The 27,817-nt window shown below is 36.5% G+C and overlaps 1 pseudogene; it reads left to right on the forward strand.

The window, feature by feature from the left end:
• Positions 1–888: 888 nt before the first annotated feature.
• LOC149190934 (ruBisCO large subunit-binding protein subunit beta, chloroplastic-like) lies at positions 889–24,491 on the forward strand (annotated as a pseudogene).
• Positions 24,492–27,817: the final 3,326 nt, after the last annotated feature.

Consider the following 27,817-nt stretch of genomic DNA (forward strand, 5'->3'; position numbering starts at 1 on the left):
TTGAACTATTTTTTACCTATTTTACCTGGCTACCTTCAAATTTACTATGGTAACTTATAGTAAATATGTCATTTTTTCCCACCATTCAACCTCAAGTAACTTTGATTTTAGCATTCTTTTGTATATTTCATCTGCTTCTATGTACTTATCAAAATTGTGCTTGGTGACAAACAATTTTTTCACCTCATGCTCTAAAAGGAACAAGTTTTCAAAAGTGTCATATAGTAATTTCCCTGTAGGCAACGCTTTGATTCCTGAAGTACTGGCTTGTTCCTTAGCCAATTTCCTAAGTCTATCAGTGTAGTCCAATTGGGTCATGAGTTTATCATGGATGACCATAGGACTGGGAAGGCCTTTGTCCCTTAAAATTTGAAATTCGGCCATAAACTTGTCAATGGCCACCTGCATGTTATGGCATTTTTCTTTTAAGTTGACCATGAGGTTTCTTTCGGAAAGAACCTTTTTGACTTCTAGGATGGATTCAGTCCTATCCTCTATACCAAGATTGTTTAGCTCATGTCTGTTCTTGTTGTTCAGGAAGTGGATGAGTCGATTGGCATCCTCCGACATATCACCCAATTCTTCCTTTACATTTTGGATAGCTCCAGTAGCTACCTTTACTAGTTTTGTTTGCTCAAATATAACTTGAATTGACGGCCAAATATCATTGACAGAGTCAGTGATATTGGTCCAGAGCATTTCCTTGGTCTGTCCTAGTGGTTTCTGCAATGTCAAATCTTTCTCTAGGACTTTAATTTTCTCACCCATCCTTAGGGCTTTCTGTGTTTCTTCTCTTTGTTGAATTTGGGCAAGCTTACAGTCAGTTTCTAAGCTTGCCACTTTCTCCTTTAGCCTTTTGAGCTCTATTTCCTGGAGGACATCTCATCCATGGTTTTTACTAGCTCTGCTATTTTTTCTGTAGATGTGCCTACTTCTGTAGACTCAGTTGTGATTGGCAGTGTTGTGGCAGGTGGAGTTGATGGTTCCAAAGATGCTGCCAATGTAGAAGGAACTGTAGTTGTTACTGTGGGAATGGTAGTTGTGGAATTTGTTGCCAAGTCACTTTGTTTGGACTGAATCAAAATGTCCAACTCCTTCTCTGTCTCTTTTAATTGGTCATTTAGATTTAGGACCAAGTCCATGAGCTCTTCATGTCCTTTTTGTGCCTCCATGACTTCTGCTGTTTGTGGGTGATGCAACTGGGGGATCTTGAGCTATTTCTTCAGAGTAGGTATATCACCATTCTTCTTCTTTATTAATTTTTCAGTGGCCTTTACATCTTTTGGATAATGTCCCAACTTAATGACTAAGTCCTCTAACGACTTGATTTTGGTATCTTTGGCCTGTGAAGAGGCCTTCTCCAATTGGAACTGAGCTGATATGTTATTCAGAGAGTTTTTCAATTGGTGGGTAGCGATGGCTTTCCCTGTCAAGGTGGAGTAAATCATCTCCCCTGTCTACTTGTGTAGCTCACTCTGGTCAATAGGATGAATGTCCTTTGCCAGTACTTTGAAGTCTATCTTTTTGAATTTTTCTACTGTTCTTGGTTGCTTAGTGAGCTTCATGAATGTCATTTGAATCTTCCCCTCTTTTACATCATAGGCTTACATAAGCCTTTTTTGATTGGTAGGCGCCATCTTTAAGTACTGTGCATAAGTTTAGGCTTTTAGTCTCTCATTTCTGGCTTTTATGTCCTTGTATCTTTCTCTGATGTCTTGGTCTCTGTCAGCCGACATCCTGAATGAGGACGCTTCAACACTCTACTGCCTTTCCAACATCTGAATGTATGATGTGGAAGGTTCTAGTGTGCCCCCAGAGGGAGTGGCATGCTTGCTTCCTTGTCTTTCTGTGCTGGTGACCCCAACTGTTTCTTCTATGAATTCCTATTCAGAGACATGATTTATCCTTTGTCTTTTAACCAAGCTAGTCTCTGCATAGGCCTGTGATGTGGCTTTGCCTGAAGTAGTGGCCTCTTCCATATTTCTTTTGATGTTTTTCTCCTCATTTAGAGGAGTTTGCAAGACCGGGGGAGTACTCATGATGGGCTCTGGTATACTTGTTTGAGTTAGCTCCTCTGATAGGTCTGGTTGTTCTGACTCTTCTTGTACCTAGGATTCTTCTTCTACATGTCATTCACTTTGTGGCTGTGACTATCCTTGTGCTTGTGATTCACTTGGTACCTACAGGAAAGAACCTTCATCAAGCTGTTTCTCTAGATCAATCAGTGTGTTTTCCACAACAACTTCAGTACTATCCCTGTCCTCTAAAGTGTTTTCCACCCACTCCAATTGGTTGGCATATTTTTCTATTTCAGGGATTCTATGATGAATATAAGGAGCCATCTTGTTTTTCTATCTTCTGTTGCAGATGAAGTCCAAGGGATCATATCTCCATATGAAGCTCTATTTTAGATTTAGTCTCTAAAGGATTTTCTCTGCTTCCTTTCCAGCTTCTCGGCTATTACACACAAAGGGGCCTAGTTGATCTTTGATTCTGAGTTGGGCCTTCTTTTTGGATTTGACAAAATGTACCTCATTTGAATTGATTATCTACCTATAGTACTCTAGAGCAAATAACCTCATTGGGAGGTATCTGGGTAGTTTATATGGGGCCAGCTCATAGCCATAAATCCTAATTTCAGTGTGGTTTTGGTACAAGTACCAATCCCCCACTTTGTGCTGTTTTAAGAGTTGTAGGATCCTCCTTATACCTAAATTGATTCTTGGAGGAGGGCTTCCTAGTAGCATTGTCACAATGGAATGTACAAATAGGTATATGAAGTCTGTATATGGATATGGAGAATCACGTTTATGGAACATTGGAGTCCATAAAATCACTGACCTACGATGACCCTTTGTATCAAGTTTCTGGAGAGTAAATGGGAACTTATCAGCTTGGTAGTATAAAAAGAGGTGATACAAGACAGAGGAATACTTAAAGACTCTCTCACTACTCATCCTTAGAAATTGGTCATCCATCCTATTAGCTATAAACTTGGCATAGTCATAAATGACAACAGGAGGCTGTCCTGGAGTGAAGATGGACATGAAAGCCATGATGATTTCATCTATACACTCATTAGTGGTGTAACCTAAGACACTTGAAATCATTGCTACAATGTCTTGATCAAATGGGGAAAATATGGTGGCCACATATGGAGGAGGATATTTTGGGATATGCTTTTCCTCCCTGATGAAGGTTTGGAACATCTCAGCAAGTTTTGCAGTGGTAAGCTTGGGGAATTAGTCTAATAGGTCTCCAATTGAAATAGGGGTTAGATTTTGCACTGGTTGAAGTTGCAACATTTCATTTATTGATTCAGCAGTGATGGTGAAAAGTACAGTTTGGTTTGGGGACATCACTGCTCTTTGGCTGGGGATATAGTTTGCATGGCAGTAATGGACAATTTCTAGGAAAATATGAACTTCAGGGAATTGGTACTTGGGTAAATTGGACTCCCAAAGACCAATTTTATCAGCATGGTTCAGGTATTCATCTCTATATTGGTAGTATAGTTTAAGAGGGGATTCAAGGATAGAGGTGTCCTTGATTTGGAAATCTTTATCAGCATGGGGAAGGTGATTCAAGTCCATGTGAGGAGTGGAAATTGGTCTAACATCCATGGCAATTGGGATAGCCATTCTCAGTTCTTGTGGATTTGAGAATGGGGGAGGTAAATTTCAGTCTTTTAGGGCAATGGTGGTTCAATTTTGGGTGGGTTTTAAGTTATCAGAGTTTCTCTTTATTTTCAATTAGGAAAAATTAGTGACTGGGTCGAAAATTGACAGGGTTTTCAATGGATTCTGGCTTAAATACCTGGAATTGAAGAAAACTGGGTCTGAACCGGGTGACTGGCAATTGCGAACGGTCGAAAAAGCTTCAAGCAGGCTGGAAGGCAATTTGGGAGCTTTATGGTGTCTTCAAGGTGCAATTGTATGTGGGTTGACAACTTTCGATGTTTGCAAGTGCGTGCATGGAAGTTTTCATTTTAAAAAATGATAAAAGCAATAATTTGGGGGTTTTCTGTCTTTATGTGCGAAATTCAATTTCGCGAGTACGGGTGTACAGTGGTCGTTTGTCGCGTAGTAGGGTGAACAGTGAATGTTTTGGCGTTTAGCAGGCTGGCGGTGAGTGGTTTGCTTCGCACAACTTTTGGGTGCTTGGCGGTATTGGGGGGAGGCTGGTCGATTCCATACATTGAGCGCCACGTCGCCTCAGGGGCCCAACGGAAAATAACCCTTTTCGTGCGGGCAACGTTCGGATTTCGGGCCCTTCCGAAATCAGCACGGACCGTCATATGGGGAAGGGAGAGATCGTGTGGTGGTCGGGTGATGGAGTTGCATGGAAGATAATGGGGGGGCCCCGTGGGCATTTAAGCGCGACGGTAGGTATCGGGCGGAATTTAATTGGGTTTTTTAACTAACTTAATCAAGGATCAATTAGTTAGTGGGTCTAGGGTAGAAAACCTTAGTTTATATAATTAAACTAGGGTGGGATTAATTAATATTGCGGGAGTTAATATATATACGGGAAACGGGTTTTTATTAGGGATTTAATAAATAAATTAGTAATTTAGTCAAATAAGCGGAAAAGGGGCACAATATCCCAAATATATGATATCTCGTGTTTTAATTCTTTCCGATAATCACATAAAGACTTAGGATATAGTGTTTTTATGGGTTTTTGATATGAAAATGATTTATGTGGGGGAATGAACACCTTCCCTAGGTAAAAGTAATTTAACCTTAGGAAAAGAGTATTATTAGGAAAAATGAAGGAACTTAAGAGGGAATGAATTTTTATGAGGGGGTTTTAGTACTTATTGCTTATAAGTCATTGAGCCAAGGGTCCAGTCCCTCCAAAAGTTAGATAAATGCTCTGAGCCTCTTTGACTTAGGGTTTTTAAGTACTTTGAACTTTATTGTGGGAAATTAGTTAAGTAAAAGGTGAAATGAATGAGGAAAATTAATTAATTGACTTTGATATCCATCTGCATGCTTGAGTGCCCATTCACATTTGAAATACATGTTGAAATATGATAAATGCACTTTTTCCTAGTCAATCATCACACTTTTTGCAACCTTTCTTCTACTTACCCATCTACTCATCCTACTATTTTTACTTCTCTTTATTAGGGTGCATTTGAGCTAGCAAACCCTTATCAAACATTTTTCTTTCTCTTTACAATAGTAAACTAACTAAATCTAATCTTATTACATCCAAGGGCTCAAATTAAACAATTGAGCTCCTATTATTTACTCTAACTATCTAATTGTCTGCCAAGATTAAACAATTTGGTCAGATTTTATTCTCTAACTATCCACATGAAATTTAAAGCATGGCATAATCAAGATTAAATAGTTTTATTACCATGGATTGTGGCATGAATAACAAGCTGCACACAATCATTTATTATGCATGAAAGTAAATAGTAGTGGCACTTTGGCTTGCTCACTTTCATGGTCTTTTTCTTTTCTTGGGGTTCATATTTTTTCATATTTTTTGAGCTTTTTATTATTTTTGTCCTTTGATTATTCTTTTAGGACATACCCTCTTCACATTTTTAATTTTTTTTTAATATGGAAAAAAATTGCAGAAAGCAAAGGTATGTACATATTACAGGTTTTAATCTCAGTCATTCAAAAATTATGACTCTTATTGGTATATGAACCTAACAATGGATACACTTGGGGATGGAATTTCCTGGTGAAATATCAAGAACTTTGTAAACCAATGGCCTTCTGAATTGTTGTGATGTTACTCTGGAACTTTTCCCATTTGAAATTTCTACATTATTGCTATTTATGATAATAAAACTTTTGAAGCTTAGGGCCTTCACTTCGGGCTTCAACTTCAAAAAATCACCATCCAATCCACTCTAGACTTTTTGAAAGTAAAGTATGTACACATGATTAGTGAAATCAGTAACTAGGCTCAATATAGTGTTTGAGCATTCAACCATTTATTGGTCCTCCTTCTGCTTCTGTGCCATCCATTTCTCTGAGGAAGAAAGCATTATTACCTCTGAAAGCATAAATGATATATGGGCCTTTCCATAGGAAATAAAATTTCCCATGTTTACCTTTATCCTCTCTTCTTGAATACCATTTTAAAACTTTGTCCCCTAGGTAGACATCTTCTGCCTTAATCCTTTTATCAAAAGCCTTCTTGATCCTTTCCTGCACAACTTGAGATCTGATGTACACTTCTTCCCTAGTCTGCTGTAAATGAATTGTTTGGTTGATTCTTCTTTGGATTTCAATTGGTTCAACCTACAATTCTTGGAGTAGCTTCATCACTGGTGTTCCCAAGGAAGATTGGAAAATAGCCTCCATTCCATAAACTAATTGATAAGGACTAGTACCAATGGATTTCTTTGTGGTTAGCCTATCTACCCATAAGGCATTTACTAGCTTTCTGTTCCATGTTTTCTTGTTATCCTCCAACAATATTTTGATGATATTCACTAAAATATTGTTTGAGGACTCTGCTAGTCCATTTCCTTGTGGAGTGACCCAGGGTTATATGATACTTATTATAGAAATCAATCATTCTCCTAGATTTGAAAGTTGCTGCATTATCAGTGATGATCTTGGTTGGGCACCCAAATCTAGATAGGATGTTGGACTCAAGGAAGGTTATTATAACAGTATCAGTGGCTTGCCTTGATGGTATGGCTTCTATCCATTTGGTAAAGTAATTTGTAGCAGTGAGGATCCATTTGTGTTGGGCAGAGGAAGGTGGATGAATTTCACCAATGAAGTCAAGACCCCATTGTTGAAAAGGTGCTTCAGCAGAGATTGGTTTCAAGGGCAAGGGTAAAAGCTTTTTCTTTCCTTCAAAAATCTGACATTTATGACAGGAGGTTACAAATTTCTTTACATCAGAAAACAAAGTAGGCCAATAGAAACTGGCTCTAAGAATCTTGTCAACTGTGGTTTTCCAATAAAGATGTCCTCCACAGTCACCTGCATGAAACTCTTGTAATACCTTGTCAGATTCTTCTTTCAATAAACAGTTAAGAAGGATACCTTCATGATTCCTCCAGAACAAAGCATTGTCAATTATGAAAAATTTTAAATATTTCATTTTTAAAAATCTGCTTTTGGTCCTGGATAATTCAGGAGGAGCTTGTAGATTTTGTAAAACATATATGATGTCAGCATACCATGGTGATTCAATAAAGGCCTAGCTGATTGGTGGAGTCGCCATCTCCTCTCCATTATCCATTTCTGCAATAAAATTTATATCTAAGGCCTGACAGTTCGATTCAGCCATGAGCTTGGCTAAACCTTGGCCTTTGATTAGCTTTGTTGGTTTGATTTCTAGGTCATATTCTAATATAGTAGCAATCCATTTCCCTCTCTTTCCATCTGGACCATATTGAGTTAAGATATCCTTAACTACTGCATTGGGGACATAGGCTATTACATGAGAATATAAAATGTAAACTCTAAAATCTTTGATAGCTTTGACCAAAGCAAAGGCTTTCTTTTCCATTATATTGTATTTTAAAGGGGCATCTCTCAAGGCTTTGCTAAAAAAGGCAATAGGTTGTTCATAACCCTGATCATTCTTCTGCAGTAGGACTGCAGCAATTGTATGTTCCCAGGCAAAGGAAAATATAATGAAATCCCTATAAAGCTTTGGACTGACCAAAGCTGGTGTTTTTGTTAAGGCTAGCTTAATATCTTCAAAGGATCTCTAAGATTCAATGGTCCATTTTATGGTCGAACCTTTCTTCAACATGTTAGTCAATGATCTAATTAATTCTGCTAAGTTAGAAATAAATCTCTTAAGAAAGTTGATTTTTCCTAAAAAGGCTTGTAATTCTTTGATGCTCCTAGGATGTTGTATTTGTAAGATGGCCTCAATTCTTGCAAGATCTATTCAGATAACATTTTTAGAAATTATATGGCCTAATAACTTTCCATCTTCTAACCCAAATAGATATTTTTTGGGATTCAAAGAAATTCGATACTTCATGCATTTGATGAAAACCTGCGTTAGATGATCTAAGTGTTGTTTATCGGATTTTGAGAATACAGTGATGTTATCTAAATATATTACTAGGAAGTCATGAATTTCCTTATCAAAAGCTATGTCCATGGCTCTTTGGAAAGTAGCCCCTACATTCTTTAATCCAAAAGGAATTTTCACATATATGAATGTGCCCTGAGTAGTGAATGTTGTTTTAGCCTGGTCATTTGGGTGAACTAAAATATGATTGTAACCAGAAAACCCATCCAATAATGAGATTATGGTTGACCCTACCACCCTTTGTAATATATGATCCATTTCAGGGAGAGGGTAATTGTCTTTAAGTGTAATTTTATTAATATTCTTGAGATCAACACAAAGTTGGATCTCACCAGTCTTTTTCCTTGTGGGCACCAAATTCGAAACCCAATCAGAGAATCTAATTGTTGCTATTATCTTGGCATCATACATCCTTTGGATATCCTTTTCAATAAAAGGCAATAGGATGGGATTAATCCTCCTAAGCATCTATTTGAAAGGTTTCTGGTTTTATTTTATGGGGATGGTGTGTTGTATTATGCTGGTGTCATAAGACATGAGGTCCTCATAACTCCAAGCAAAGACATTTTGGAATTCCTTTAGTAATTCAAGGTATTTCACCTTTTCAGTAGGAGGTAAGGACTTTGAAAGTTTTATCAATTTTGGATTTTCCTCAGTACCTATATTACACTCCTCAATATCAGATTTTAAGGGTTCCATTTTTTGTTTTCTAGGGACATCATTTGAATCAAAGAAGTCTTCCAAAGGAGTTAATCCTTTGGGCAAAAAGTTGTCTTTGAGATTAATGATTTTAGAGTCTTCGTTAATTATCTCATCAATTTCAACTTGTTTTAGGTTTTCTACATCTGATTTTGTAAATTTAGTGGGATGAAATCTATCTATCTCTTCATCTTCTATTTCATTAATTTCTATTTTATCTTTAAAATCAGGATCTAATGTTATGTCGGTATCTACATTACTATTTACAAATTCTTCTTCTAAATTTAAAAAATTATTTATATGTTGGTCATTAGTGAATACTTGCCAAATTTTTATGTTACCTAGGATAGTAGGTCTCTACCTAACCTCAGCAGTGTACTGATGGTTAGGTTGAAATGGTAACTTACAAGTGTTGGCAAACATTGCTAAACTATGAGCTTGCATATTATGTTTCCTTGGGATGACTACAAGCTTAGTTTCTAGAAAAGTGTTCAATATTTCTACAACTAATCCTATATAAAAACTTGACCTAGGATCTCTGGTCATATATACAGCAATAATTTGTTTTATAACCAACTCAGAATCTCCCATAATAGAAACTCTTATAGCTCCTAACTTTCTAACTAATTTAAGACCTAAAAGAAGTGCTTCGTACTCAGCCATGTTGTTAGTGCATTTAAAATTCAGTTGTAAGCATGGCCCTTTGAGTGATCATTCTCTAAATTGTATATCCACACTCCTACTCCTGCTCCTAATTTATCCACTGACCCATCAAATTCAAGATGCCATAATATTTCATGTTCATAATTCTTACTAGTTGGTGGGACAAAATTTTCATTGATTAAGGTATCTTCATCATGTTTTTTATCTGAAAGCTCTTGAGTTTGGACAATTTCATTTTGAGCTGTAATTGCAATTTCTTTTGGTTTTGAAATAATGTTGTTTGAAGTAGTTACCTGTGTTTGTTGAGCATTGTACAAAATAAAAGAATCAATGTCAGAATGCATGGAATAGATAGGAAAGTTTTGAGGCCTATCCTGACTACTCACTACATATTTCATTAGGGTCTCTCTATATAGTTTTTTAGGATGTCCAAAGACTGAAATTGTGGCATATGACATGTCAAGTTGCAAAGATCCTTGGAGTTTAGCCCCCCATGATCTAGACAATAGCATGCCATATTTAGGTGGTATATCAGCAACAACTATATCCATGAGAATGGTTTTAGCAGGATATTGTACTAAGGAAACACACAGGTCTTTAATTAACCCTAGACACTTTACTTGACTTGAGTCAAATGAAAATAGGTCCTTGTAAGGCCTAGTAATGTCCAAGTTTAATTTTTCCATAACAGATTTAGGCATTAAATTATGTGAAGCTGCAGAATCTAACATTGCACTGTGTAAGATTTTATCAAGAATGTTAAGGCTAATATAAAAGGGTGTTATCCCTCGTAATGGTTTTCCATTAACATCAGGAGCGAATATAAGCTCGGGCTGATCATCAAACAAGTTGACAAAGTCTTCATTCTCAACAAAGTTTAAGGTTTTGCTTATTTGATATTTATAGGTTTCATTTTTAATCAGCTCTATTAAGGGAACTGAGATTTTTAGTTTAGCCACCTCTGCTCCCAAATTGAAAGGCAAAGGGGTTTTCTCTGTTTGAGGGCTTGGAATTTTCATGGAAAGAGTTTGAGTAGATTGCTCTTCTTTTTTCTGCATTTGAAGCATATTTATGTGGATTTTCTAATATGGTGTTTGGAGATTTCTCCATTGTCTCCTTGGAGGGGATTGAAGTGGATGGTTGATCATCAGGGGGTTGGTCATGGGTTATATCTACAATGGTGGGACCAGAAGGGTTCTGATTTGGTCTAGAGAGGATTTGGAGAGTTTTAGTAACTGGAGCTATTTTGATTTTCTTAGGTTGATTTGGTACTGATTTCTTGTTTTGGTCAGGAGTATCAGTGTTCTTTTTACTCCTCAAGTTGTATTGTTTGTGCACTTCAAAGATAGCAGAATCATACCCTTGCTTATAATCGAATGATTCTCCGGATTGGGTCTGCAATTGCTGAAGCATATGTAATTCCTGATCATCTTGAGTCAAGAAGACAGTTTCCTCTTCATCTAATCCCATTAAGTTAATTTGTGTGTCTTGTTCAGGGTCTTCTGAATGGGATGTTTTAGCATAGTTTTCTTGAAAAGGAGGCCTAATATTCTGGTCAGGTCTATTTTTTTTCAGTATTTTGATTTTGATTCTTTCTAAAGTTTGGATTTCTCACTGGAGGTGCTTGTTGATTGTCCCATTGAGGCTTCGTTTCAATTTTCTCTATCCTATCCATCAATTTTTACATTCATTTGGTTAGGACATCTATTTTAAGGTCAGTGGGTGAGGCTTCATCTTTCATTGGTCCTCTCCTTTCATTCCTAACCCTAGCTCTTTTTGCTAGCAATTTAGCTTCTACACTAATTGCTACACTCTGGATGTCTTCTAAAGTTGGAGGATTTCTCTCTCTAAGTTGGAATTCCATATTAGTGTCAAACCCATCAGGAAACTTTATCAGAGCTAAGTCAGGTGGGGGTCTAAGATTGACTGGTATTGCATTGTATATATCGTTAAATCTGGTACAGTAATCCTGGATTGTTTCATTTGGTCCTCTTTTGATGCTTTCATATTTTGAAAGAATCTGCAGAGGATTCTTTTTCTTTTCCCATCTATTTAAAAATTGCTGATAAAATACTTCTAAACTATCTATGCTATTAGCAGGCAATGCTCTAAACCATTTCCTAACATCACCAGCTAGAGTCTGAGCAAAAAGTCTCATTTGAACATCTCCAATATCAATTTCATGCAATTCAAAATAATCTATCATCTTGTTTACATGTTGTTGTGTTGTATAAGGTCCTATTCCATCAAATTGGATAATTTTTTTCTGGTAGTCTTGTAGCATGGCACCCACTGGAGAAGGTAACTTAAGAGGGGCATATCTATTTGCCATGGCTCTAAGTTGGGCAGGGATAAGAAGTGGATTTGGGGTACCAGGGGATGGTATAGTAGTTGATGGAGAACTAGGAACAATAGGTGTTTGATGGGTAACGATAGGTTGGTAGGGAAGTGAGGGTATGAATGGAGGTGAGGAATGAACTTCGGAGGTGGAGGGGAATAATGGTGAACTAACGAGAGTTGAAACTATTTTAGAAAGCTCAGGGATCTTAACAGTAGTAAGGGATGACTGAGGGGAATTTAAAATATACTCATCAATTGACTGGTTTTCCTTTTGGACTTCAAGATCTACAATAAACTCTAGATCTAGAACTATGTCATCAAGTGCACTTTCAGACCTGGTTCTAAATAGGGAAAGGTCAAATCACTCATCAAAGGGGAGGTCTTCTAAAAACAACCATTCATCAGGGAATGAATCTTATTTGATTAAAGGTGTTGGACTTACTGAACTTTCTTGTCTTTTGGATCTTCTTGAAATCATGTCGGGATTATCCACTACCGGGGTAGGGTTTGGATCAGGATTGGCCCTAGTATAGTGAGTTCTCCTTGAAGCCAGAGTTTCGAACTTTTCCAGTTACTTTATTTTTGTAAAATTTTGTAAATAACTTCTAATAAACCCTTCAAGAGGCTTGAAATAAAGATTTGAATTTTTCTCAAAGGTTTATTAAGGTTGAGAATTTGAGTTCCCCAGTGGAGTCGTCACTATGTTATCACTCAGAAGTTTTCCCTAGAAGCTATCAAAAGAGGGAATAATCTGAGGTAACCACAAACTAATCTTAAAACTCAGGTTCTAGCCAACCTAAGTCCAGAGAGGGCTCTCTCTTTATAATTTAACTTTGTTTGGGTGAGGATTTTAGGCTATTTCTTAGTGTTCATAAGGTTTTGATTTTGGTTCGGCGGTGGAATTCTAGGAATAGATGGATAGAGATAGTTTCTCCAAGCCATTGGGCTATGGAGTCAATAAAAGGATAGTATAACTGGACTAGATCATTAAACGGAATGTTCACAGGGCAGGCTAGAAAAGCAAAAGGAATATCTTCAAGGGCTGATGGATGGAATGATTCTAACCAGGGTGAAGGGAACTTAAGAATCCTTGGACTGGGATCAAAATGAGGAACAGAGGGTGATCATCAACAAAGGGAAATTAAGGATCCTTTACTACATAAACCAAAAGGAAAACTACGAAAGCTAAGGAGCAGCTAAGAATTCCTTAGCTAAGATAGTTTAGAAGAAAACATTAAGAATGTAAATAGTCAAGACAAAGTGCATTTAAGCAAGTTTTTTAAATATCATTCCTAGTTTAGCATTCAGATTTCATTGAACACATATGATTATTAAGAAACTTAAGGAAAAACAATAATACACATGAGAGAATACTTATTTGATTTTCACTTTACACAAGAATCCTGAAAATTATCTGAGCTTTATTCCATGATCCAACAAGCCAATCCAGTTTTTTGATACAATAGGACTTTGATTTGAGAGAAAAGTCTACATAAATGTCTTTGAATCCACCCCAAATACTTCGAAATTTGAATTATTTATACAAAAATAATTACAAAATATCTCATAACAATTTGAGATTTAATTTTGGAAATAAAAATATCTTCAAACGTGAAGATAGAGACATATGGAAAACTGCATCATGCTGTCCCTTTTATTGTGGTAGTGTTGGCTGTGGCAGTTGAGTTGTGGACCTTTAAGCTAGCTAGTAGTTTTATGTTGGCATCTTCTTTATTTTGATCTTTCACTGATACTCTTTAACCTGCTACTCTTTGACCTTGCTGACCTATCTTTTACCTGTTTTATCTGGCTACCTTCAGATTTACTGTGGTAGCTTATAGTAAATATGTCTTTTTTCCCCACCATTCATCCCCAGGTAACTTCGCTTTTAACATTCTTCTATATATTTTGTATGCTTTTGTGTACTTAGAAAAATTGGGCTTGGTGACAAACAAATGTTTCACCTCATGCTCTAAAAAGAACAAGTTTTCAAAAGTGTCATATAGTACTTTCCCTATAGGCAAGGCTTTGATACCTGAAGTACTGGCTTGTTCCTTAGCCAATTTCCTAAGTCTGTCAATGTAGTCCAATTGGGTCATGAGTTTATCATGGATGACCATAGGACTGGGAAGGCCTTTGTCCCTCAAAATTTGAAATTTGGCCATAAACCTGTCAATGGCCACCTGCATGTTATGGAATTTTTCTTCTAAGTTGACCATGAGGTTTCTTTTGGAAAGAACCTTTTTGACTTCCAGGATGGCTTCAGTCCTATCCTCTATACCAAGCTCATTTAGCTCATGTCTGTTCTTGCTGTTCAGGAAGTGGATGAGTCGATTGGCATCCTCCGGCATATCACCCAATTCTTCCTTTACTTTTTGGATAGCTCCAGTAGCTACCTTTACTAGTTATGTTTGCTCAAATATAACTTGAATTGATGGCCAAATATCATTGACAGAGTCAATGATATTGGCCCAGAGCATTTCTTTGGTCTGTCCTAGTGGTTTCTGCAATGTCAAATCTTTCTCTAGGACTTTAATTTTCTCACCCATCCTTAGGGCTTTCTATCTTTCTTCTCTTTGTTGAATTTGGGCAAGCTTACAGTCAGTTTCTCAGATTTCCACTTTCTCCTTTAGCCTTTTGAGCTCTGTTACCTGGATGGACATCTCCTCCATTGCTTTTACTAGCTCGGTTGTTTTTTCTGTAAATCTGCCTACTGTTGTAGACTTGTTTTTGATTGGCAGTGTTGTGGCAGGTGGAGCTGTTGGTGCCAAAGATGCTGCCAATGTAGAAGGAACTACAGTTTTTACTATGGGAATGGCAGTTGTGGAAGTTGTTGCCAGGTCACTTTGTTTGGACTGAATCAAAATGTCCAACTCCTTCTCTGTCTCTTTAAATCTATCATTTAGCTTTACGTCCAAGTCCATGAGCTCTTGATTTCCTTTTTGTGCCTCCAGGACTTCTGCTGTTTGTGGGTGATGCAACTAGGGGATCTTAAGTTGTTTCTTCAAAGAAGCTATATCATCATTCTTCTTCTTTATTAATTTTTTAGTGGCCTTTACATCTTTGGGATCGTGTCCCAACTCAATGACTAAGTCCTCTAAGGACTTGATTCTGGTATCTTTGGCCTATGAAGAGGCCTTCTCCAATTGGAACTGAGCTGATATGTTATTTAGGGAGTTTTACAATTGGTGGGCAGTGATGGCTTTCCCTGTCAAGGTGGAGTAAATCATCTCCCCCGTCTGCTTTTGCAGCTCAATCTGGTCAATATGATAAATGTCCTTTGCTAGTACTTTGAAGTCTATCTTTTTGAAGTTTGTTGTTGTTTTTGGTTGCTGAGTAGTGGGCTTCATGAATGTAATTTGCATCTTCCCCTCTTTTACATCATAAGCTAACATAATCCTTGTTTGATTGGTAGGGGCCATCTTTAAGTACTATGCATAAGTTTGGGCTTTTAGCCTCTCATTTCTGGCTTTTATGTCCTTGTGTCTTTCTCTAATGTCTTAGTCTCTATCAGCTGGCATCCCGAATAAACACTCTGTTGCCTTTCCAACATCTGAGTGTCTAATGTGGAAGGTTCTAGTGTGCCCCCAGAGGGAGTGGCATGCCTGCTTCCTTCTCTTTCTATGCTGGTGACCCCAACTGTTTCTTATGTGAATTCCTGTTCAGAGACAAGATTTATCCTTTGTCTTTTAACTAGGCTGGTCTCTGCATAGGCCTGTGATGTGGCTTTGCCTAAAATAGTGGCCTCTTCCCTATTTCTTTTGAGTTTTTCTCCTCATTTAAAGGAGTTTGCAAGACTGGGGGAGTAATCATGATGGGCTTTGGTATACTTGTTTAAGTTAGCTCCTCTGAAAGCTCTAGTTGTTTTGACTCTTCTTGTACATAGGATTCTTCTTCTACATGTGATTCACTTTGTGGCTTTGATTCCCCTTGTGTTTGTGATTCACCTGGTACCTGCAGGAAAGAACCTTCAGAAAGCTATTTCTCTAGATCAATCAGTGTGTTTTCCACAACAACTTCAGTACTATCCCTGTCCTCTAAAGTGTTTTCCACCCACTCCAATTGGTTGGAATATTTTTCTATTTTAGGGATTCTATGATGAATATAAGGAGCCATCCTGTTTTTTTGTCTTCTGTTGCAAATGAAGTCCAAGGGATCGTATCTCCATATGAAGCTCTATTTTAGATTTAGTCTCTGAAGGATTTTCTCTCCTTCATTTCCATCTTCTCGGCTATTACACACAAATGAGCCTAGTTTATCTTTTATTATGAGTTGGGCCTTCTTTTTGGCTTTGACAAAATCTACCTCATCTGAATTGATTATCTGCCTGTAGTACTCCAGAGCAAATAACCTCATTGGGAGGTATCTGGGTAGTTTATATGGGGCCAACTCATAGCCATAAATCCTAATTTCAGTGTGGTTTTGGTACAAGTACCAATCCCCCACTTTGTGCTGTTTTGAGAGTTGTAGGATCCTCCTTATATATGAATTGATTCTTGGAGGAGGGCTTCCTAGTAGCATTGTCACAATGGGATGTACAAATAGTTCTATGAGGTTTGTATATGGATATGGAGAATCACATTTATGGACCAATGCAGTCCAAAAAATCATTGACCTAGGGTGACCCTTTGTATCAAGTTTCTGGAGAGTAAATGGGAACTTATCAGCTTGGTAGTATAAAAAGAGGTGATACAAGACAGAGGAATACTTAAAGACTCTCTTATTACTCATACTTAGAAATTGGTCATGCATCCTATTATCTATATTCTTGGCATAATCATAAATGACAGTAGGAGGCTATCCTGGAGTAAAGATGGACATGAAAGCCAGGATGATTTCATCTATATACTCCCTAGTGGTGTAACCTAAGACACTAGAAATCATTGCTACAATTTTCTGACCAAATGAGGAAAATATGGTGGCCACATATGGAGGAGGATCTTTTGGGATATGCTTTTCCTCCCTAATGAAGGTTTGGAACATCTCAGCAAGTTTTGCAGTGGTAAGCTTTCGGTCTAATAGGTCTCCAATTGAAATATGGGGGCACTATTTAAAGTTACAACATTTCATTTATTGATTCAGCAGTGATGGTGAAAAGTACAGTATGGTTTGGGAACATCACTACTCTTTGGATGGGGATATAGTTTGCATGGCAGTAATGGACAATTTCTAGGAAAATATGAACTTTAGGGAATTGGTACTTGGGTAAATTAGACTCCCAAAGACCAATTTTATCAGCATGGTTCAGGTATTGATCCCTATATCGGCAGTATAGTTTAAGAGAGGATTCAAGGACAGAGGGAAATATTTATCAGCAAGGGGAAGGTGGTCCAGGTCGAGGTGAGGAGTGGAAATTAGTCTGACATCCATGGCAATTGGGGCATCCATTCTCAATTCTTGTGGATTTGAGAATGGGGGAGGTAAATTTCAGTCTTTTAGGGCAATGGTGGTTCAATTCCAGGTGGGTTTTAAGTTATCAGAGTTTCTCTTTAATTTCAATTAAGAAAACTTAGTGACTGGTTCGGAAATTGACAGGGTTTTCAATGGATTCTAGCTTAAATACTTGGAATTGAAGAAAACTGGGTCTGAACCGGGTGACTAGCAATTGTGAACAGTCAAAAAAGCTTCAAGAAGGCTAGAAGGCAATCTGGGAGCTTTATGGCGTCTTTAGGGTGCAATTGTACATGGGTTGACAGCTTTCAACATTCGCAGGTGCGTGCATGGAAGTTTTCAGTTTAAAAAACGATAAAAACAATAATTTGGGGCTTTTTTGGCTTTATGCGTGAAATCAAATTTGGCAGGTACGGGTGTACAGTGGTCATTTGTCACATAATAGGGTGAACAGTGAATGTTTTGGCATGTAGTGGGCGGCTTTTGGGTGCTTGGCAATATTGGGGGGAGTCCGCCCAATTCCATACATTGAGCGCCACGTCGCCTCGGGGGCCCAGCAGAAAACAACCCTTTTCGGGCAGGTAACGTTCGGATTTCAGGCCCTTCCGAAATCAACACGGGCCATCAGATGGGGAGGGGAGAGATCGTGTGGTGGTCGGGCGATGGAGTTGCACGGAAGGTAATGGGGGGGCCGACGGGTGTTTAAGCATGACGGTTTTGGTTTAATGTGAGATTAAGGCGGGGGTTAAGGTATCGAGCAAGATTTAATTGGGTTTTTTAACTAACTTAATCGAGGATTGATTAGTTAGTGGGTCCGAGGTAGAAAACCTTAGTTTATATAATTAAACTAGGGTGGGATTAATTAATATTGCGGGAGTTAATATATATACGGGAAACGGGTTTTTATTAGGGATTTAATAAATAAATTAGTAATTTAGTCAAATAAGCAGAAAAGGGGCACAATATCCCAAATATATGATATCTCGTGTTTTAATTCTTTCCGATAATCACATAAAGACTTAGGATATAGTGTTTTTATGGGTTTTGATATGAAAATGATTTATGTAGGGGAATGAACACCTTTCCTAGGTAAAAGTAATTTAACCTTAGGAAAAGAGTATTATTAGGGAAAATAAATGAACTGAAGGGGGAAATGAATTTTTATGATGGGGTTTTAGTACTTATTGCCTATAAGTCATTGAGCTGAGGGTTCGGTCCCTCCAAAAGTCAGAGAAATGCTCTGAGCCTCTTTGACTTAGGGTTTTTAAGTACTTTGAACTTTATTGTGGGAAATTAGTTAAGTAAAAGGTGAAATGAATGAGGGAAATTAATTAATTGACTCTAATATCCATCTGCATGCTTGAGTTCCCATTCACATTTGAAATACATGTTGAAATGTGCTTTTTCCTAGTCAATCATCACACTTTCTGCAACCTTTCTTCTACTTACCCACCTACTCATCCTACCATTTTTACTTCTCTTTATTAGGGTGAATTTGAGCTAGCAAACCCTTATCAAACATTTTTCTTTCTCTTTACAATAGTAAACTAACTAAATCTAACCTTATTACATCTAAGGGCTCAGATTAAATAGTTGAGATCCTTTTATTTATTCTACCTATCTAATTATCTGCCAAAGATTAAACAGTTTGGTCAGATTTTATTCTCTAACTATCAACATGAAATTTAAAGCATGGCATAATCAAGATTAAATAGTTTGATTACCATGGATTGTAGCATGAATAACAAGTTGCACACAATCATTTATTATGCATGAAAGTAAATAGTAGTGGCACTCTGGCTTTCTCACGTTCATGGTCTTTTTCTTTTCTTGGGGTTTTTGACCTTTTTATTCTTTTCGTCCTTTGATTATTATTTTAGGACATACCCTCTTCACATTTTTTAATTTTTTGAATATGGAAAACATTTGCAGAAAGCAAAGTTATGTACATATTACAGGTTTTAATCTCAGTCATTCAAAAATTATGACTCCTATTGGTATAGGAACCTAACACTGACAAATGATCCTCTTGACGGAGAGGGCCAGCCTGAAAGTTATACTCCTCTCCTGATGTATTGTGTATACATGATGTATCCATGACACATCTATGATGTATTCCATACAATTTTTTCACTCAACCATCATATTTTTTATGCAGCTAGCCTGGGGGATGTGGGTGAGCAGTCATACACTGATAATATGTACCCATGACTTATGACATAGATATTTATTTTGATGCAGATATAGAATAAATCCTATACTTTCTTTCTGTACTACCTAAATACTAGATTCTTAGCTTGAAATTTTTTTTCCACTTGATTGATTACTAGCTTGGAATCATACAAAATCTGCAACATTTTCATTCCTATATTCCTAGTAGTCTTAAGACCTAAAACCATGGCTTCATACTCAACAAAATTGTTGGTACATTAAAAATCCAATTTGAAGGAAAAAGGATGATGAGTACCCGTAGGAGAAACGAGAAACCTACCCCAAAACCATATTTAGAAGAAGCCAAATCAAAACTAATATTCCATAGACTAGCAGGCTCAGGCCTCTCATCCTTGTTCATAAAATCCTTAGAAATTTCCACAAGCTCAACATTAAGACTCATTACATATTCACCCATCTCACCAGCTGTATACATGAGAGAATTTGTGTAATTGTTAGGGTTACCACTATAATCTATAGGTTCTCCCTCTGAACATAGGGATTGTGGCATATTACAAGTCAAACTCAATATTTCCCCCCAAAGGAGTACCCTAGCTATGTGACATCAACAAACCATAAGTAGGATGGATGTTTACGATCAGTGATTCTTTACATCCATCATTATATGATTTCATGGCATTTGTACCATCTTAACCACTAGATATTTAATGATTCCAATATAGGGCACCTTTCTAGAAATAAGGAAATACTTCTTAAGTAGTCCCCCTAGTATAGTTACTCACTTCATCTTTCACTAGATTATTTGTGAGTTCAACATGCTAGATTAGTTGATCCAAAACTGTCAGCTAGAGTTTCTTGAAGACTCCAAGGTAGAATGTTGAGGAGTTACTTGTGAAACATCTAGGACAAATGTTATCTATAAGGGAGTGTACATGCTAAAACTTAAGACCATGTAATCGACATTATTCTCTAGGTTGAAGATAGTGAATTAGCATATGTTGCTACAGTAAGTGTTGGGAATAATTATGAAATAGGAAACATGATAATAGAGGCTATGAGTAAAGTTGGAAGGAAAGGTGTTGTGACACTTGAAGAGGGGAAAAGTGCAGAAAAAAATATGTATGTCGTTGAGGGAATGCAATTTGATCATGGATATATTTCTCTATACTTTGTGACAGACAGTGAGAAGATGTCCATGGAGTATGAAAATTGCAAGGTAATTGATGTGAATTGAAATATTCTTGCCTTTTTTTGTTGTGTTGTTATTTGTTAGTGCTCCTTGTAATGAAAAGAGAATGGATAGAAATCATGTGTAACATTTTTAGAATAAACTCTCATCTGAGTTGTGGAATTGTTTCCCAATTACCTTCATCTGTCATATATTCATGGCACATCCTCCTGGTTCAATTTGGGTTGGTGTTGGTTTTGTATGGAATTTTAAAATCTATGCCTTATGAACCTTTTTTTATTTCTCGAATCTGTACAATATTGGATTTAGAATACTAATAAAAAAGAAATATGACTGCTACTAAGCATGGGAAGAGGGTTTCTAAATTTATATTTATTTATGCTTGATTTTTAAAATTCACTAGTCAGGAATTTGGAAATGAACTTGCATATTTATATTTTCTTATAATTTGAAGCTATTATTGGTTGACAAAAAGATCACAACTGCAAGAGACTTGATCACAATATTGGAAGAGGCCATCTGTGGGGGGTATCCTATCTTGATCATTGCTGAGGACATTGAACAAGAAGCCTTGGCTACTCTTGTTGTGAACAAGCTTCGTGGTGCATTGAAGGTTGGCACTTTGAAATCTCCTGGATTTGGAGAGCGGAAAAGCCAATATTTGGATGACATTGCTATATTGACTGGAGGTATTTTTCAAGTTTAGCTACATTAAGGACTTGCATGCACTAAGAGCTTAAGTACAAAGCTCGGTGTGTATATAAGCAATCTTATATCATTTGTCGTGGAAACAATCTTTATTTGGTAATGGGTTTTCTCTACAAGTTCAAATTTTCATGTTAATAGGATAAATTCTCACTGAGTGAGAGGTATTGAGAATAAAATATCTCCATGGTGTCTATAGTCATAGGTTTCGAATATCTTATGTTGATATTGTTTTTTTTATTCTTTCTTTGTGTAGACACTATTATCAAGGATGAAGTTGGATTTGCCCTTGGATAAAGTTGGAAGTAAGGTTTTGGGTACTGCTTCTAAGGTGGCACTTGCCAAGGATTGAACAAGGATAGTTGTTGATGGGAGCACTCGGGAAGTTGTTAATAAAAGAGTGTATCAAATTAGAAGCTTGATTGAGGCGTGTTATTTCTCTATAACTTAAAAATAGATTGCTTTATCAAAATGGAGGCTTGGAGTTATTGTCTTGTTTTCTCTATATAGCCACCATATATTGTAAAGTGGTCATCACCTTGTGGGGAGGGATATCCTCATTAATACCATTCATGATGAAGGTATTAATCTCAAATTTGACTTGTGAGTTGTTAAGACAGGAGTGTAGAAAGCAACAATTTTGATGCACGGTTTATACTTTGAATATATGTATCTTTGAAGGAACATGGAACAATAATTACAAACATTAAATTTAAATAACTTAAGGTTTCTTTAATATTATAATATGTTTTACTTGATAGTTAACTTTCGTATCGACCTATTTTATCAAAGGTTTTCACCAATGAATTCACACTTTCTTTGTAGGTTGCAGAACAAGACTACAAAAAATAAAAATTGAATGAAAGAATTACCAAGATTTTTGGTGGAGTTGTTGTTATCTAGGTAAAGTTTCGAATGGTTGAACTAATGGTAGCTATTTGTAAAAATTCCATATTATTGGCATTATAGAAATCTGAATCTAGTTTATGAATGTTGGTGACTACATTTCAACGTATATTTGTTTAAAGTAAGAATGGAGGGTATATGATAGTGTTCATAACTGTTGATAGGTGGGAGCACAAATAGAGACACAGTTGAAGAAAAATAATTTAAGAGTGGAAGATGGCTTCAATGCAACAAAGGTATGCATGCATAACATTATGCATAATCAATTACGGAATCTAATTCATATTTGCAAAAACATGCTGTAATATGAAATAAAGGTGAATAATGAATGTTAATTGAATCTTGTCATGCATGGAGCTGTTATTATATTAGAGGGGTATAGGAATAAGTTTCTGCGTCTTGGACTTATTTGGAGTGAGGCTTTCAACTTTGTTCTGTGGGATTGGTGTTTGCAATGGTTTCAAGCTAATCATCATGTCCAACAACATAAGGATCTAATTTTCTAGTAATTAATAATGGTCAGGAGGATGTATTATGTTTCATGTTAGTTTTCCTAGTTAAGCACAATGTTGGTCTTTGGAATAGATCTTACATTCCTATTTATGGTCAAAGTATGGTGGAGAGAGGGTCGATTTCCCAAGAATGAGAGAGTGCTTGGTTTGATTGATTTGGCTACTTGGAACTTGGAAGTGTATCCTTGCTATGAAATCGTTTGGAGGGGAATTCCCTTGTAGGGGCTATTACAACATCGATTTTCTCTAGTGTAGCATGTTGGCAATGTGTTGGTAGTCTTTTTTCTTCCCACCTATTCTAGGTCTCTTGTTGTTTATCTTCAAAAGTGTTTGGACGATAGTCAGCTTGTTTATATGGAACATGGATGTGAGTAGAGAAGGTTGTGATTTGGTGAGATGCCTTATTTGGAGTTGGAGGACAGGGTAGTTGTATCTCTTTTGGGCTAATCATATAAGTAGACAGGACATTTAGTGGTTTGATTGTCTCACAAGTATAAATTGAGAGAAGGATGATAAAAAGAGCTTAAAGATGTTAAGTATAGATGAAAAGTTATGTAATGTACCCTAGTTTTGGTAGAAAGATCATTGTTTGGGTTTGCATCCTCATGTGATAGCAACCATCATTCTCTACCCATTATGTATATTTGACTCCCTATTATCTTTTCTCTATGCTCCTCCTTTATCTAATATCTATTTTCTAGAACTTGGAGGCCATTTTCTAACTATCATTGGGTGGTTTGTTGGGAAGTTAGGGCCAATGCGATATTTCATTTTCTTTTTCTTAATTTTATTATCAAATCCAATTATAGTTTAATCAATGGGTGGCTTGAATTGCTTGATTGGTCATTTGAGTCTATGTATCGTTCATTTTTAGGATATGATTGGCCTCCCAACTATCAAATGACTTAAACAGTAGCTTTCTCTCTACTCACATTTATCTCAATTTAGATACTGGAAGCTTGAGAGAAACTAGTGAGATGGGTGATTATAATTTGAGGAGTCGCCAACATTGCAATGGTTTTTGAAGTAATATTGCTTAATAATGGCACTCCTTTTAAAAGGGTTGATGATTTTTCCATATTATTGTTTGTTTTATTGATATTCCATGAATATTTCAACAATGTTTGTTCCTTTGCAATATATAAGACTCTTTGTGAGCTTGAGAGGCCCTAGTTACCTTTTGAGGCCAATGAATGATAATGTGTACATCCTTTGACAAAAGATCCACTTGCTAATATCACTACTTTACATGTTATTTTGGTAGTATTGGTTCTCTTGAGTTGTTCTTGATTTATGATGCCTTGATTCTGAAATATTGTTTTAATATTCCAAGTTGATATCCACTTTTTGTCACTTTGAGTTAGATCTCTGTTACAAATTTTATCCGTGCAATTTGTAATGATATTTTATGTTGTCAAATTAATAGTATATTTTAATATGATATTTTATGAGACTTCAAATGTTACAGAGTCTTTTAACAAAGTTGAACCCTAGGGGTACTTAGGAAGGTTTTCCATTGTCTCCTTGGCAACTCTTCCACTTTAGGCCAATGCTTTTCTTACTTTGAATTATTATGTGAAATGGACATTTTATATCAATGTCTAGATGTACTATGCTCAATTATTATGTAAAATGGGCAATTTAAATGAATATCTTGGGCGATTGGGAAAATTTCATTCAACTGCAGCATATAGTATGTTAGCAATATGGAAACATGGTTGTTAGCGGTTTTTTTGGATGATTAATATTATTGGTCCTTTAGTGCTCATATTCATTCTTGTGCTAATAATATGGCATTCTAGCAATACATTGAATGGACTCCACAAGCTGTGTGTGTCATGTTGCAGGGTGTGACATTCACGGAATTCCCTTAAGTTATTTTAGTAAGTTAAAAATATGGTCTGCATGATTACATTTTTTATAAAGATTATAGATCATATGCCAAACCATTTTTTTTAAATCAATGGATATAAATGTAATTTTAAGGATTCCCATAACTCTTCACATAATTCTTTAAAGCGTGGTAGCTCAATGGAAGAGTGTATTCCTTACAAGCAATTGGTTGGTGGTTCAATTCCACTGTGTGCTAACATGAATTAATCAACGATTTTGTAGTTTATTTTTAATTAAATGTTTTGTATATCGATTTATTTTAGTGGCGAGATATTTCTAGATTCATTGTTTTATATTGTCTCCAGAGAGACAATAACGCTTGTGTTATATATTGTCTTTATAAATACAATTTTTTGAGACAATAATCTTTAAGACAATATTTTTTAAGACAATAATATTTGAGACACCCGCTTAAAGACAATATTTAATACAATACACAAGTTTTTTTGTTTCAAGTTAAGACAATTTACCCAAAAATTATCTCAAATATTGCCTTAAAACCCTCCTTTATGTAGTAGTTTTGAGGCAAACTTTACAACTCATTAGAGTAAGATTTAAATAAATTGTCGTTTTCCTAACCACACAAAGAAACAAATATACAAATTCTTGTTAGACTACGCTTTAAAGAAATATGACCTTTTTGGAAAAAAAGGATAATAACTCATATCCGCACGTCTCAAAAAAGATTGCTTCGAAAGATTGCTCAATCAACTACTAATCAACATTTGTTTCGATAAGCCTTTTGCCCACACGATTTAATGGACAGTATTCATGTGGACGAGATCACATTCTACATACTGAAAATATTAGAACGATTCAGAATTAAGTGTCAGTGCTCGCTGAAAATATAAAAGGTTGATTTATGAATAACTTTATTCACAAAAGCCACCATTCTGATTTTTTTTTAACTAGCATAATTACAGTTTAACCATAAGTCCTCCTCCTCATGAAGCATACCTTTACGATATAATTTGAACATTAATCACATTTATCCTTAGAAATAATGAATGTTATGGTTACACTTAAATCATTTGCATTGAACTTTGATTCTTTTATAAACACCTAGAGTTCCATTACTTGTATCTTATTCATATTCAATCCATTTGGAGGTTATGATTTGGAGACATACTAACAGGTAATTCCCCTGAGTCAACCAGAAGGATCTTTAACTCATCACATCTCCAAAATCTTCATATTGGTTTATAATAAATGCTACCCTTTGTGCCTTCATTCACCTTCTGGGTTTGATTTTATGACATATGCAATCTATATTGTTTGTATAATATACCAAGGGCTCTGTCTCTTCTTGTTAGCCTCACTCTCATGTGATGAAAACAATTATAAATAAAAAACAATTAAATGAATTAAAATCAAGAAAGTTGGATTCAATCCTACCTTTCTAGATTGAGTTTTTTCCTTATGGTTAGGAGTCAGTTTAGGCTTAGTTGGTTTCGAGATTCTCTCCAACTAGTTAGGCTCCTAGATTAGTGTTTGGTTGAGATATTTTCTAAACCATAGTGTCCAAGATAGACGTACTATCTTGAGACAAACTTCCTTATGTATTTATTTGTACCATTATCATTATTTGTAGAATGCAGTGCATTATGAGAGGAATACAGTAAGGCTAAGGCCTTTTCCGCCATCTTTGGTTTTTTTATGTTTCTAGTATTTTTTTATGTGTGTTAATTTTATTTAATATTCTACATGTGGTATCAGAGCCATGGTGATTGTGTGTTGTGTTAGAGTATTGGCTTACATTCCTATTGTAAGCCGGATGGAGAAGAAACTATTTGGCATGCACTATGTGGAGGCTAATTCTAAATAATTCTAAATGTTGAGCTCGAAACAAAGTAGACCGAATGAGTTGAAGAGCTATGGGCTGTTGAGCAACATGTGCAGATTTTGGAGTGTTTGAAAGCTTGGAGTTGTGCGAATTGTGGAGTGGAAAAGACGCTTTCTGTAGTAAGTAGTCATGGAATTTTGTGTGGAGAGAATGGCTAGGACCGTGGGAGCACCCAATTACAATCGTTGAGATCCATATCCTCTGCGTACAATAGGAAGATTCTTTGAGGGAAGAAAATCATGTACATTGAATAAATTCAGGTTTGGGGGTTGTGTTGAGATAGTCCATTGAAAAGGTTGTGATCAGAGAAAGTTATTAGATAAATCTACGGACATCATGGAACTCATGTTGTCAAAGTCAAGCGGAATAGTTCCTGTGAACTTATTCTTGTAAAGAAACAAAATATGGAGATTCTTGAGACCTCCCAATTCTTTCGGTATGCTGCCATCGAGATTAGCATAGGCTAGATCTAAGTATTCAAGATTTTGTCAGATTCCCTCTCTCTAGAAGAAGGCTGCCATCGAATTTATTGTATCCGAGAATCAATCGCTCCAACAATGGCAGCTGGCCGATTTCAGGCGGAATCTGGCCAGTCAGATTATTGCCCGACAGGCCTAGAAATCTCAGGCCTAAAAGCCCCTTGAACGACTTGGGAATACTGCCCTCAAAGTAGCTTCCTCTCTTAACTGCCCTCAGAGCCTCTAAAGTTCAGAAAAGATTGAAAACTTGGTCATTTCGACAAATTGAAGAAACTAAAATACTTCGAAATGATTCGGTAATCCCACACGTTTGAGATTTTAGGTCAAGCCTTAAAGTTTTGCGGCTATACGTAAGGGATAACTTGCTTTCAGGTGATTGAAATTTTAAAATTTACTAAACTTTGATGGCTTTGTTTTGAGGCTCGGTGAATTGATCTTAACGATGTTCTTTGTGAGAAATTCTGTGGGACAAATTGGACTCGAGAGATATTTAATAGTTTTTGCTACAGGATTGTGGAATTATCTCGTGTGAACTTAAAGGCTCTTGCGGTCTTCATTCTTGCACGAATTTTGCCTAAAACTGTTTAAAGAAGTCCAGTTTCAACGCATTCAAGAAAACTACTCAAACATCAGCGAATTCAGTGGTGAAATATTCCAATCGAGGAGGCTGCTGTTCCTGCTGGGACTATTTATGTCAGCGAATTAACCGAAGTTGTGAGGATATGGAACAACAGGATTTCCTCAAGAAATGAAAGACCTTCTTTCTTTCCTCCTGCAGTAACTGCAAATTTTCTCCTGTTCCCACCTGTCTCAACGGGGACGCGATGGCCGACTGTGAGCTCTGGCTATTCTCTCCGCTTCTTTTCTCTGGTGGCAAATAATCTCTGAAATGCAACCACTAGTTTGTTGATACAGGCAGGAACTTTAGACGTGTCATGTTCTGTCAAAACATTTTATGCATATACTATTTGGTAAGTCGCTTTTA

Source organism: Pinus tabuliformis, chromosome 3_1 (genome assembly GCF_031772625.1).
Source record: "Pinus tabuliformis cultivar Carrire ecotype Pingquan chromosome 3_1, CPIR1, whole genome shotgun sequence".
In the NCBI taxonomy this organism is placed as follows: domain Eukaryota; kingdom Viridiplantae; phylum Streptophyta; class Pinopsida; order Pinales; family Pinaceae; genus Pinus; species Pinus tabuliformis.